The sequence below is a fragment of the Lampetra planeri genome, chromosome 49 (genome assembly GCF_965212315.1).
Source record: "Lampetra planeri chromosome 49, kcLamPlan1.2.h2, whole genome shotgun sequence".
Taxonomy (NCBI): Eukaryota; Metazoa; Chordata; class Hyperoartia; order Petromyzontiformes; family Petromyzontidae; genus Lampetra; species Lampetra planeri.
The window spans coordinates 3,647,800-3,662,179 of NC_136155.1; positions in this window are offsets into that span (position 1 = coordinate 3,647,800).

The window sequence follows — 14,380 nt, forward strand, 5'->3', positions numbered from 1 at the left end:
TATTATTTTTTTCTGTTTTATTTTTATTACTTTATTACTTCCCTTCTACGTGACTTTACCGAAAGAACCAAGAAGAACAATGTATTCATGTCTCTGCAATTCGCGCATTGTAACTATCATAGGTGTTGAAGCCTCGTGTTAAATCACTGTATTCAACTCGATAAAGGTGACTGTCACTGTGAATGTGGGGCGGTTACGTAGAATGACAATAGCCTGTAGCCCTAGTGTCATGGTGAGGTTGATATTTGAAGGCGGTTTAATTGTGGGATTGTACACGGCCCGCCACTGGTCCAGTGGGTCTGTGGAATTTCATTGGTGCATAGAGCGGTCTAAAAATAAACTGCAGTAGAATGAATATAACACGTATTAATTTCTTAATTTTAATTTTTTTTTACCTACGTGACTTTACCGAAAAAACCTAAGAATATAACACGTAAGCTTTCGCGACCAATATTATCCATAACAGGTTTTTTTTGGGAGGGGGTGGTGGGATCGCGTAAAAATAAATGTGTCGTTAAACCCGCCACCACCCGACACTGCCGATAAGTATGGTTCGACACGTAATCTAAGTTGTCTTGTGGTTGTTGTTGTTTGACTTGCATCCCACTGGGATTTTTGCACACAGTGTTGGTGTACGGTGATTTTTCTGCAATATTTTGCCGTCTTTTCTTGGATTTTCTGTTTGCACATAGTCACTTTAAGATGTTTTCTTGTTCATGTTTTTTTTGTTTGTTGCGGTTGCACCCGATTCAAGAGCCGAATGGCTCACAGGGCTATACCAAATAAAGGAAACTTGAAACTTGATTTCTCCACAACTCTGGACGTCGCCTGATGATGCCGGTTGTTGTAATCACTGGCGTAAACGTGACGATACTATAATTGTAAATGTTGTGGGTTTATTTTCCAATACACACGGTGTGTGCTGTACCAGTAACAAGTTCAAGTTCATTTATTAGGTATAACCCTGTGAGCCATTCGGCTCTTGAATCGGGTGCAACCGCAACAAACAAAAAACAAAAACATGAACAAAAAAACATCTTAAAGTGAATATGTGACTGAGTGCAAACAGAAAATCCAAGAAAAGACAGCAAAATATTGCAGTAACAAATTGGCTGTGTCGGGTGGTGGCGGGTTTAACGACACATTTACGCGATTTAACCCCCCATCCCCCTAAAAAACCTCATACGGTGAAAATAGATTTCAACACAAAAACAATCAAAACACGTTGGAATCGACAGTACGTTAATAAACCTACAATCCGATTCCTGTAGAGAAATAATGGAATCGATTCCAATTCCAATGTACGCACGCGATCGATTCACCACCAATTTCCAAACGCGTTCTCACCCCCCACGCTTATTTACGACCGCCAATTCCGCCCCCCCCCACCACCACCAACGATCGCGTCCCGTTCACGCCCGGCGGCCACCGTAGTCACCCAGCTCTATCCAATCAGAAGCGCCGAACTGGGTCACGCGACGTCGTCTCGGCCAATCGCGTAACGGCGGCGGCGCGGGGGGGGGAGGGGGGTACAAACCCGGCCTATCTCGTTTGTCCGCCATTCGGAGAGAGAGCGGGAGAGGTGAGGAGTGGAGTGAGGAGTGGAGTGGTGAGGAAGACTGTGGTGGTGGTGAGGGTGGTGAGGAGCGTTGGTGAGGAGGTGAGCGACCATCATCTCGCGGCGTGGGTAAGGAGGGTCGGGCGGGGGGGCGGGAGAGGGGGAAGGTCAGGCGGCGAAGCTTCACACCCGGAATTTGGGGTTGATCGGCAAGCATTGTTGTCAAAGTGTGGCGTAATTGTCATTGAAATTATTGTTATTTAAACAACAACTAAGTGAATGTATTATAAGCTTTACTTTTCTAGTTAGGGCGTCGTTGCCAGCGTCGGTTGTCTGCACTGTAGTTGCAAAATTGCTGAGGATCACATTTAATCGTCATCGTCGTCATCAAGTCTCGTAACCAATGATGATATTATCGAGATCAAAAACAACAACAACAGCGTCTCGTAAATATATCATTGATAGAAGCAGCAGCAGCAGCAGCTTTTATTAATCATCATCGCCACCGTCATCGACAACCAGCGAGCGCCACTTTGCTGGTCTGTCAGTGGCAACGCTGTGTCCGTGTGGCTTCATTATCGAAGCAACTCTGGACCGTTTCGACGTTCAACGTCTCATCAGCAGCTTCGCTTGAAGTCCTGCTGACGAGCTCATTTAATCAGTATCAGCAGCAGCCCATGGTCAATCCACTGCTATGTCACGAAGGCCCTTTACAGGTTCATAGTGATGCAACGCATTGAACGAAATCCACCTGCATTGGTGCTGAACTTCTTTCGCGTCGTACGTAGCCAAGCGCGCTGATAAAACTAACGTAAACACACACGAACAGCGATTTGTGTTCAGCAATGTGGAGTTATTTACTCGTTCGCAAACTCATGGCAGGTGGTTGCTGCTGCTGCCGATACTGCCGATGATGATTGGACGCGTTGTTGGTTGATGTTGGTGGCACGTGAAGTTGTCTACAATTCTAGATTTGAAGTTTTCGTGACTGAAAGTATTCATACTCTGTTTTTTCCGGTAAAGTCACGTAGGTAAAACGTAAAAATTAATTAACTCACGACGTTTCGGAAGGAACACAAGCCTCTGTAGCTACAGCGTACGCTACAGCAATTGTACTGGATCAGTTACATCTAAGTTGTCTACAGATGTGACACAACGGGGTTGTAATGGTTTGCCACGACGATCTGTCACTTTAAGGGCTATTATTCCTGCGATGGTGATGAAGCTCATTATTATTCCGTTGTTTACGCAGCAAAACCTCGCCCGAGACTCGATAGATTGCTGCCAAGTTTTCGTGGTAGGTAGGGGGCGATGTTAACAATTTGTTAAATTGTGGATGATTTATCAGCATTATGGGATGTTTGGCCTTTACTGTATCAGTTGTATTGTATTTTTTTTATCTTGAGAGGAAACCCATTCATAACCAGGGGCAATGCAATCTAAACTCCACACAGAGGCACACCCCACTCGGGAATCGAACCCAGGTAGTCACCTTCTCGCTTATGAGGCACACCTGTTACCCACTGCGCCATTTGAACTTATCCGCTTGTTCGGAATGACTTGTTGAACTTAATACGACAGACGCTGTCGCCTCGACAGACCTGGTTTTCACCTGAGGACGGCTGCTTGCGTTGTGGCCGAAACGTCATGAGAATTATTTTATTATGTTTTATTTTTATTATTTTATTACTTCCCTTCTACGTGACTTTACCGAAAGAACCAAGAAGATGAATCCCTGCAGTCACGAAAGCTTTAAATCGAAATTTAATACGTAGGTTTTTGCAACCCGATATTATGATTTTATAATTGTTTTCTTTTGCATGCTTGACGCAGTTGCTTGCGAAATGTATCTAAGTTTGGATGTGATCATTCTTCAAGCTACTGGTTGAGCTGACGTTTTTTTTCCGCATCGAACGATTGTCCACGTGACAATTGCATTCCATTGGCTATGTCAGATGATCGTGGAGATGTTGGCAACAAAAAAAGACCGGCTCGATCATTACGGAGCAGAGAACCCAGAAATAAATTGATGAATTGGAAATAATTTACTTGAATTCAAGGCGAACACATGGGGCTGGAGAAACCTCTACACCAATAGCCAATAGTCGTGTAGTCGATGATGATGATGATCTTCCAGGCACCTTGTATTCCCTTTCCTGGATGAAGCCAATCAGCCTGAAATGTTACCTCTCGAGGTGAGAGTTAAAAAAAACCTATCAAGGTTTTCAATCAAGCTGTTATTCAATATCAATCCCAAGTGTTGTGAAGTCGCCGAGGCAATGTGATGATGTCTCAAGGCATGTGCCCGCTGATTAATTTACTTGGGCTGCTCGTTGAGCTCTTGTTTTATTACGTCTCATTGAAGCTGGTGGTGTGAGTGTTATTCTGGTGGAGAGTGTTATTTACTCGAATGCATGGTGAGTTTTCTCCGGCTTTATCTTCGGTTTTTTCCCACAGGAAGCCAGGCTCTCGAATGAAACATCCACAAATGCGGTGGGACAACCCTCCCCACCTCAAACCCAGCCCTGAACAAAATGCAGACTATATATATTCTTGGTTCTTTCAGTAAAGTCACGTAGAAGGGAAATAAGAAGCAGACGCTGTCTTTCTGACAGCTCTGTTTCTTCACCTGAGGACGTCTGCTTGAGTTGTGGCCGAAACGTCGTGAGAACTTTATGATGTTTTATTTATATTATTTTATTATTTCCCTTCTACGTGACTTTACCGAAAGAACCAAGAATATGAATCTCTGCAGTCACGAAAGCTTTAAATCGAAAAAAAAATGTAGACTTTGGCTTTCCTGGGTAAAAAAAAATCACATATCGATTATCGGTACTTGTATTGTTACGATGCGCACGTGACATTGCAAAGGGTGGTCCTGACCGTGACTTAATCTCACTCTTTCGTGAATGACGCTTCCAAGTTGCGTAGCACAGCCTGGCACACAGCCTCCGTGTGTATCTCATTGACTGCTGTGACTCGAATGTCGGAGCACCGAGCTGGTCCCGTTGAGAATCCTGGGTTTGAATCCAATCAGCCGCCCGTGATTAGACCAGGTTCTCAGGCGTGGCGAGTTGGTGGTCTCAGCATCCCCCCCCCACCTCCCGTCACCCATGACTGCACGCGCAACAACAACAAAAAACCCATCACGTTGAATTTGGTTCTGCACTTAATTTTACTAAATTAGCGGTTCCCTCGTCGTGTAGAACGTTACTTTCGGTGGCGCGGCGAGTGGGAAAGCACTTGCCCCCCTACTGTGTCAACCAGAGGTGGCTGTGATATCCACTTCCGCGGGCCATCGTCCCTTGTAACACAAAGCGACGTTCTGTTGTGCGACGGATCCAAATTAATTATTTGTCTAATGATTCGATGCCTGTAGCACCGGTGGTTAAACCGGGTTAAAAGATAACATTGAGAACTTAATCTACAGCAGTGTTGTGACATCTGAGCGGTAACGATGAGGCAATGTGCCGGCTGATTAATTTTCGTTGTTTGCCGGTGGCTCTTGTTGAATGTTTGTGATTTGTGTCTCCGTGCTCACGCGTGGAGATAGAAAAGTCAAGGCAGAAGCGATGGTCTTGTCTCCATGGTTATGTTTTGGTTGACCCAGGCTCAGATGTTTGCTTAACGCTGCACGCATCCGCCATTGTTGCGTCCGTGAATATTTCCACAATGGATAACGCTGTCATGTATTGTTATTTATAATTGCCATCATCATCATCAGCAGTGATCGATCCACTGCTGGATGAAGGCATGCCCCCTAGCCATTGCTATCTATCATATTTCGATTTAAAGCTTTCGTGACTGCAGGGATTCATCTTCTTGGTTCTTTCGGTAAAGTCACGTAGACTTAAGTCATGTAGACTTACGTGACTTTACCGAAAGAACCAAGAAGATCTATCATATTCTCGCAGTGCAACAATCCAGCACCTGCGCACAAGCTCATTTTGTTCACTGGCGTCCTGTTATTAGTCTCCACCACAGGCCATCATCCCTTCCAGCTGCCCTGCCTCAAGCCACTTTCTGTTATATTTAACCGAGTTCACGTTTTTTGATGTATTGTTGAACTTCTTTCACACCGTACGTAGCCAACCGTGTCAATCGGAGGCGCGATTACGTCCGTACATTAAACACGCGGTCCGACGTTATAGGTCGTACACGTCTTTATTTAGAGGGCTCGTTGCGCATTTTTCAGGAGGGTTGGCGGTTCTTGTCTTAAATTACACACGGCAAGGGGGTTGGGCAAAAAGGGGTTGGGGTGAGGTGCGGGAGAGTGGTGGCTGACATATGAGAGGGCAAGGAGCTGGCATGCTGACTGGGAGTGGGATCTAACTCGGTTAACAAGGCGTGTGTCCTGGTGACACTGGGCTCGTGCCAAATTACATTCTTAATGGTCAATATGTTGTCTCTAACCTTGCCAACGTTCTGTAATCCACGTGCTCTTCTTTCAGTCGTCTCAATGTAATTTCGAGCGTGCGTCTCTCTCTCGATGCTCCTTTGCAACGTGGAGTTTTCATTTCATTTTAATTGAAACGGTCATCTCAATACTGTGTGTGTTTGCGTATATATACTGACCGCCAGTCATCTCAGTCAGTCGACCCATGGCACCTGGGTCTGTCCCGTGACCTACTGCCAGCAGGTGTTCGACACTTCACGTGGCCTTACAAGTGCACCTGGCCTGGCACAGGCGCCGTGGTGACGGCATTGCCATTTAGTGGCGACTGGCGGTTGTTGTTATACTGACTGCTGGTGACGATTATCTGAACAGGTCCCAGGCCTCCCTGAGGTCACCTCGCCCTCAAATTAGTATTTGGTGCTGTGCCTAAACATTGCCTCTTGGGAGACAAAGGCAGTCGTGCGTGGCGCTGGCCACCCACCCCTCCTCGTGTGCCACGGTGCCGGCCTTCATAGGTGCACGCGAACAGCACTTGCCCCAATAGTCCGTTAAGGCTATACGGGGGACATTTGTCCTTGCCTTGACCGCTGGTACGTCAGCAGAACCATGTTCATCTTCTCACTGAATCAGTGGCACTGGGGCGTGCTTGAGATGAAGCGACATCCCCCCCCCCCGCACGGCATATCGATTAATTAGTCACAACTGAGGGCCGCGGTTCGATTTGATGTTCAGTCTTCTTTGAACATTGTGGAGCATTTTAAGTGGCTGCAAGGATGATGTTGAACTCATTACATTGCGCGGTATATGCATACGCAAGCATTGATTCTCACAGAGTCTATTCGATGCGCTATATATAACGTGGTCTTAACAACCGGCCAAGTGGCTTGGCGATCGAGCGAGCGGCTCATAATCAGAAGGTTGAGAGTTCAAACCCCGTACGCATGTTGAACTTTTTTCGCACCATACGTAGCCAACCGTGCTAATCGGAGGTGCGGGGGAAGGACAACAAACTAAACGCACAAACAGTTCTAAAGAAATGCTGTTTAGGGGTTGATTCGGCCCATCATCCTTCCGGAGGTCTATAAAACGATCAACACGTTGTGGGGAAGTCAACTGGTTGGTTGTTCTCGGGATAGCCTCGCCCCCACCATAGGAGTGTGGGATTTCCACCACCGTTGTAAGCAGAAGATGAGCACCGCCTCATTGCTCATTTGAGCAGGACATCAAGAATGATAACAATAATAATTATATTAATTGGGTGGAAGCCAAGGGATGAAAGTCGTCCTGAGAGGTGGCAGCGGCGGCGGCTTGCGGAAGTCTGTGCCCAGCAGTGGATTTGACCACGTTTGACGCTGGTGACGATTACAATACGCAAAAGTCGTTTGGGCAGAAAGACGCGTTGACTTTGGTCTGATCGAGTCACGATGATGTGATGGCACCTCGCATATAGAACATTAGGAACATGATGTATCACTTAAGTCTTCCTGTCATTAGTTATTACGCATTTGATTACAAGTAGCATGATGCACCGATGACATACCTTCCACTGCCGTGCGTTTAATAATGCGGGCACGCGCTATACTCTCAGGTATTGACTTCAAGTGCTGCAAAGATAATCGACAAAGATCCTCCCGTGTAGCCTTAACAGTCTTTTGGGGCAAGTGCTGTTCGTGAGCACCTATGAAGGCCCGGCACGGCACACGAGGGGGTGTGTGGCCAGCACCACACCCGCCCACGTTGATCTCCCCAGCACTCCAGGTACTCACTTTGAGGCTGAGCCGACTTAGGGGATGCTCTGAACAGGTACCAATATTTGTCACCGATATTAGCCGTGAGCGGGATTCGAACTCTGGTTGCCAGGTTTCGTAGCGCAGTGCGATAACCACTACATGACCACTCCATACACGTGCTTCACACGCACGCAAGCGCGCGCACGCACGCGTTTGTGACATTGCTGCACCCCTTATATCGGTTTGCCGAGTTTCGCGTCATTAGCAGGAAGCAGGCTGCCTGGGAACATGCAGTACAATTCCATTGTCCGTACATTTTCAATACCAATTTTTTTTTTAACGCAACAAATTTTTTGTACAGGTCCCTATGTCAATCAACTGTTAGGCGGATGCCTCACCGCATCGTGCCGGTGTCATGGGGATTGCTCGAGCGTACTGCTCCATGCTGTTCCGTTAGGGTTGGTGATGAAGGGAAGGGGGGGCGGGTGCCCAGGCCTCCTTCGGATGTCACTCGCCCCTGATGTTAGGCGTGGCTGGAGATCGAACTCATGCCTGCCGAGTTCATAGCGCAGTGCGCTGCGCTAACCGTTTGCGCCGCCGCTTCACCAAACAGAACGCACTGTTCGAATTTAAACTGGCTGATTCGTGCACGCACGGTTCTATGCGAGTGTCGTAAGTGTGAGAAATTATTATTTGAATCGATGTTGCACGCCTATGTCTCTCCCCCTCATTACTTATCCCCTCTCATCTCGCTACTCCCCAGTCATCTCGCTCAATCCCCTTCACGGAGGACCTTGGAAATGGTGAGGGCAATTTTGCAGTCAATCCAGGACCAGGTCAGGAGCGATTATGTCGTTTGCAGGCTTGCTTTCTTGTCGTTTTGTCTTTGACTGCCATCATAACACAGTGGGGAGCACGGAAGGGGGGTCCGCCAGTCATCACAACCAGTTACGCCATAACACCGGAGCCTGCCCCGTGACCTCCTGGCAGAAAACCTTAGACACTTCACTTAACCTCAAGGCACACCTAACCTGGCACAAGCGCCAAGGTGACGTCATCGTAACGGAGTGGCGATGAGCGAGTGTCGTCAGAGTTGTCTCCTTGGGTTACGGCGAAATCGGGGCGACTGCCCCGGGCCCCGCGCTTTTTGGGGTGGTGCCCCCCTCGCTTCGACGTCACAGTGTCAGATGTAATAGTTCCTGTTTAGATTGAAGGCGTCGGGGGGGGGGGCGGCCCACACGGTGTGATTTGCCACAGGTCCCGCACCCCCATGGACGGTGCTGGTCATAGTTGTTGTTGTCGTAGTATCCATGGTGAATGTTCATGTACTTTGGTACGGTGGTCACTGTGTTGATGACGATGGTTGTAGGTTCGACCTCGTGCGATGTATGTTTTGGCACGATCCACGGGGGCCCGCTGCTCGCCTTTTTGATTAAGCTCGTTGTGAAGCCAGATGACAGAGATGTGGGTGACAATAGCAACTAACGGATATCGAGCAATTTTACAACAATAAAATGAATTGCTACTCTCACGCACCTCCGATTAGCACGATTGGCTACGTACGGTGCGAAAGAAGTTCAATATACATACGTACATAATAAAACATTTTTACGATTCCGCAGCCGTATTAATTATTATTTGTTTACGATTTAGCGGCATTAATGGTGGTGGTGTCTCGGTGCTTTGCTAGTGACAAGCAACTTACATTGCATCTCATCTCGAACATTTGAAAGGGGCCGCCCCCTCCAGTGACAGCTGTCTCTGTGTGGAACACAGTGACTTAGCACCTGGCCTGCATTCAGGCGTTAGTCTGCCAGCAGGGGGCGGTGATTGCTGCGATGTGCAATCCAAATTGGATACCTCAACGACACACTTTTTCCACCAACGCAAGTCCCGATCCCCCCTTATCCGGGATCGTGCCGCTGTCGCCATAGTGGAACCTAACCCAGATCCGGAAGAACGCCACTAGCGAACGGAGTTGCAGCAACGCGGACGTCCAGGATTAAGCGCCTCCTTCGAAATCCAAGCGTCCGCACCGCCTGCTTTTGACGTTCCTCCTCCCGGAAGACCACCGGTGGTGTAACCATGAACCGCGTAGGGAACACCAGCAGGCTGGCGTTGCACATCCCTGAAATGCAAAGACTAAATTAAGCCGCAGTCGTGCGACCGTAGCCATGTGACCAAAACCGTGGACCGTAATCGTTAAAACCGCTGTCGTGTGCACTCCTTGAACGGAGGGATGACGGCAACCAAACCTGCACCCGAAACCCTCTCTTGACTTGTAGACATTGGCGTTTAGCAGCACCTGGACATGTTTCGCCGTGCACAAGAGCATTGAAACAGACTTCATCACACCGGTGTGTTGGAGAGTAAACCCACAGCATTTACAATTTTACTCTCCAACACACCGATGTGCTGAAGTAGTAAAACTAATTGGCACGTTTTGTTTGTGTGACAAACCTCTTACTAATCGACTGTATCGGGTGGTGGTGGATTTAACAACACATAATTATACTCTTAGGTTTTTTCGGTAATGTCACGTAGGTAAAAAATAAAATTACTAAAAGTAATAATAGAAATAAAATAAAATAATAAATCACGATGTTTCTGAGGCAACACAAGTCTCCGTCATCAGGTGGGACAGTCACAGCTAAAATTACTGCATTAATTTTACGTCTTAATCCAAAAAAACCTTTGTTATGGGCAATATTGGTCGCGAAAGCTTATGTGTTAAATATCTAAACAATTACCGTGTTTTCCAGATTATAATACGCTCCGTGAAAAATAAGACCAACCCCGTGGTCGCGTGGATTTCTCTCCGGGTCCTCCCGGTTTTTCCCTCCGTGTTTAGAATCAACGTCACGTGTTCCGAGTATTTGGCTGCTATGATGATAAGCCACTTTGTTGAGTTATCATTTGTGATAGCCAGGTCGCTTGTGAAAAATTAACCCGTAAAAACAAAGTTTTTCACTAAATCCTTTATATGCGTGGCATCGGGGCGGCTAGAGTCCTCTCGTCCTCTGGCTTGAGATGGCTGCCACCTATGGGTCAGATGATTGTGTGCCAGCATTAACCAATTGGTAAATAAATAATTGAAAAAAATTCCCTAAACAGTGTAAAAATTTTGAAAAAAATTTTCACGAAAATTCATTGTCACGCACAACGAGTCTGTGTGCAAAATGTCAGCTCGATTGGATCACGGGAAGTGGGCTAAAAAACGACCGAAAGATTTGCACGGTCCTAAGCAAGCAAGCAAGCGAACTTAATATAAAGGATTTAAAAAGACCTACATTGCTCAGTGGGGCCTTAGCTGGCAAAATGGTTGTTTTAGATGTTGTTTTATTCCCCCCCCACCCAGCTTGGCGTTGCTTTTAAACGGCTCCGCCAAACGATGAGCGCCGAGCGCTGTGGCAAGAGGCAGCTTGTCAGCTACGCGGCGATGACTCAAAAACCTGTCCGGGATTTATCTTCGTGGTATTTTGCTTGGCACCCCCAAGTATTGAAGTGGGGGGGGGCCACAGTTTTACAACGATTGCAAAACTGTGGGCAGGCTGACCCACATTCGCGCAGTAATTTTGTACAACGTTGCCCGGCCGTGCCGAGCGCGATGATTTATGGGAACATCCGCTGTGTTTTTGTTGATGCCAATTGCCTTTTAGCATCAGGCAACCCAGCAAGCAGCGTTTGTTAAACAAGCCCTCACACTCGCTACTGCGCTGAGACCCACAGAGCCGAAAAATGGCCCTGGGATTGTGCCTTTTAAACCTCCCCCCCCCCCTCCCGTGACCATTAGACCCGGCATGATGTCTTCGGTAATACATGTTCCACACTCTTGCATGACCTTTTCCAAAAACATTAATTTACGTGGAGGATTTATTGCTTGTACGAGTCTTACAGGAAGAAAATCATGCATACACATGGATGCTGTGAGGCTTTGTATGTACGTACGTTTAACTTATTTCGCACCGTACTTAGCCCACCGTGCCAGTCGGAGGTGCGAGGTGTGTTGGTTTTCGGAAGTGTTTGATTAGCGGTACGGAAGGCAAAAGACGAAACACGTTTTGGGCAATAGGCCTCTGATGAAAGTGACTGTTTTTTCTCTCTCGGGCGAGAGCCCTGTGAGCAACATGACTTCACACCAACGTCCCGTTCACATTGGACCGTCTTTACGAGAGATACGTATGGCAAGACCTCGCTTAACGCGGTAGATGCGTTCCAGAGCGAACAGTTCTGCGTGCAGCAAAATCATTTTCCCCGTAAATAATGATCACGCTCGGCGAGATGCGATGTGCCACTGCGCACGTACGCGTTGAGATGGCGGCACAAATAACTGAGCGTACGCCACCACGGTGGTGTGTCCTTCAGCGATGCTGTATCACTCCGCTGAGCAGCGCAGCTCAAGAAATTCGTTGGTTGTCGGCTGCTCAGAAACCGTGTTACAGCGGAGCGCGTTCCGCGTTGTGCGAAAAGTGTTTCCCGAATAGAAGAATCGCGTCATCGCGAAAGCACGTTGTCGTGTGAACACCGCCACGCGTTCAGCGAGGACTTGCCGTATAGTGACCACCACCACCCCCACCCACCGCCCACATGACGGACGGAAAGACCCCAATGCATCATCGCTTTGAAGCTGAGAATACCAATTTATAAAAATCCAACGGGGATGCACGTTCGTCATTGACAGATTAGACCTGCATATAATTGTATTTCAGCGACGGGACTGACGTGCCCCCCCCCCCGCTCCATCTACCTGTTTTACAAATTTAATGGGTTTTTCCAAACACAAAAAAAACAAGGCGTTTTACTCATACCTTGCGCAGTCGTTGGCAAAGCAGACGCGCGAGGCTGCTCTAGTCAGCTGCTTGGAATGCGTTTGCGCGTGTGTGCGCGCGTGTGTGTGCGTGCACGCTGCTTCTACTGCTAAATTAAGAATGCCCGAGCCAGCCCCGACGCAATGGCGCGATGTTGATTTGCAGCTCGGCGACCCGATTTTGAGCCGGCACTCTTTACGGACACACTGTGCCCAGTGTCTTAAGTCTGTCGCACTTTTGCTTGCCAACCGCGAGCATAATTGTGATGCGGTCGGGGTGTTTGGAGACCCGCGCAGCTCTTAGGCCGCCTCCTCATTGCGTACGGCTGAGCGAATAGCAACTTCGCGACACCTTGAGGTGAGCTCGAGTGAACGGCTGCTGCTGCTGCTTCTGTGCCCTCCGTTAAGTTTGTGCAATTCTCCGTGGTTTGCGATGCGCCCCACGGTTTGCAAAGTGCCCTGTCGTGTGCAATGTGCCTGCCTATGATTTGCAACGTTATCTGAGGTTTGAATTGTGCTCTCTGGTTTTGAAATGTGCACTACGGTTTGCAATGTGCCCTACGGTTGGGGAAAATGTGTTAGCCCTGCTCCTTTACCCTGATTGGGCGCCCGAGCGAGATTGACACGTCCGCTTGTGAGACAAGGCGTTATTATCATCACGGTTCGGTTCCTGCTCAGCCGGTGGGGAATACCTACCGTGCTATGGGAGTCCCCTGGTGCTGGTATGGCTTGGATGGATGTGCCAGTGGAAAAATGGTAATGGGAGTCTTCAGGCTTTCTCCCGATAAATAAATTGCGAGGGCATTATAATACGCATAACAATTGATGGTGTACAGCGTATGCAAATTACATATGCAAATCAAATGCAAATGCAACATTCACGCAGATAGAACCAGTCAAATAAGCACTACAAACAATACAACCGGAAGATACAAACGATACAACAAACAACACAAAACAAAATTAGATTACTGGCCACCCTGTATTTATCCAGGAAAGTGCCGTTGAGTCTCAGGACTCTTTTATCGGGAGGGTCCTGCCTGCATTGGCAAAGCCGGCCAATTTCCTTCTGAACGAGTGAGGAAACCCGCGATCCTCCCGCAACCATGGAATTTGACGACCCGTGATGTCATTCGGGGCTGTGGGTGGTGATCCCATTCATGCCCCCTATCAATTAGCGATGGTAAGCTGCGCTTTGTCCCAACAACGGTTGTGATCGTGGCAATTAAGCATGGGCCAATTGTACGGCGAGCGTGCTCCACTCTGAACCCCCGTGACCTGAGTTCCGTTCCTGGCCACGACTAACATCAGTGGTGAGTAATATGGATGCCTAGTCGCGTGACGCCTCGGGTGGCTGCATGACCACGTGGTGGTTGGATGCAACAATAGCCATTGTTGTACCGTACTCCTGTTTCTATACTCCCATGCTTTTGAGCCCCGCCTTGACCAACCAGCACAGTGAAGTATGGTCAAACAACCCCCATCACGACCCACATGGTGTGGGTGTGGGGAGCCCCCCCCCCCATAATCCAGCAATGGATTGACATAGCGCTTAGAAGAAAAAAATCTTCTGAATATGATTTAACAGGCATGCGATAGCATATCGGTAAGCACTGCAGATGCTTGTTGCATTCCGTAGCTTGCTTACGTGAACCTATTTCTCAGCAGGACGCTGTGTACCGTGGCGTGTGCTCCTTGGCGAAGGATGTTTTGTGGGTCGGTTTGCCCTGAAAATAGTGATCTGCATTGAATCTTGATTTGAAGCTTTCGTGACTGCAGGAATCCATACTCTTTGGTTCTTTCGGTAAAGTCACGTAGGTATAAAATAAAATAAATCACTTTTTTAGTTATATACTTTTTTAGTGATTTATTTCTACGTGACTTTACCG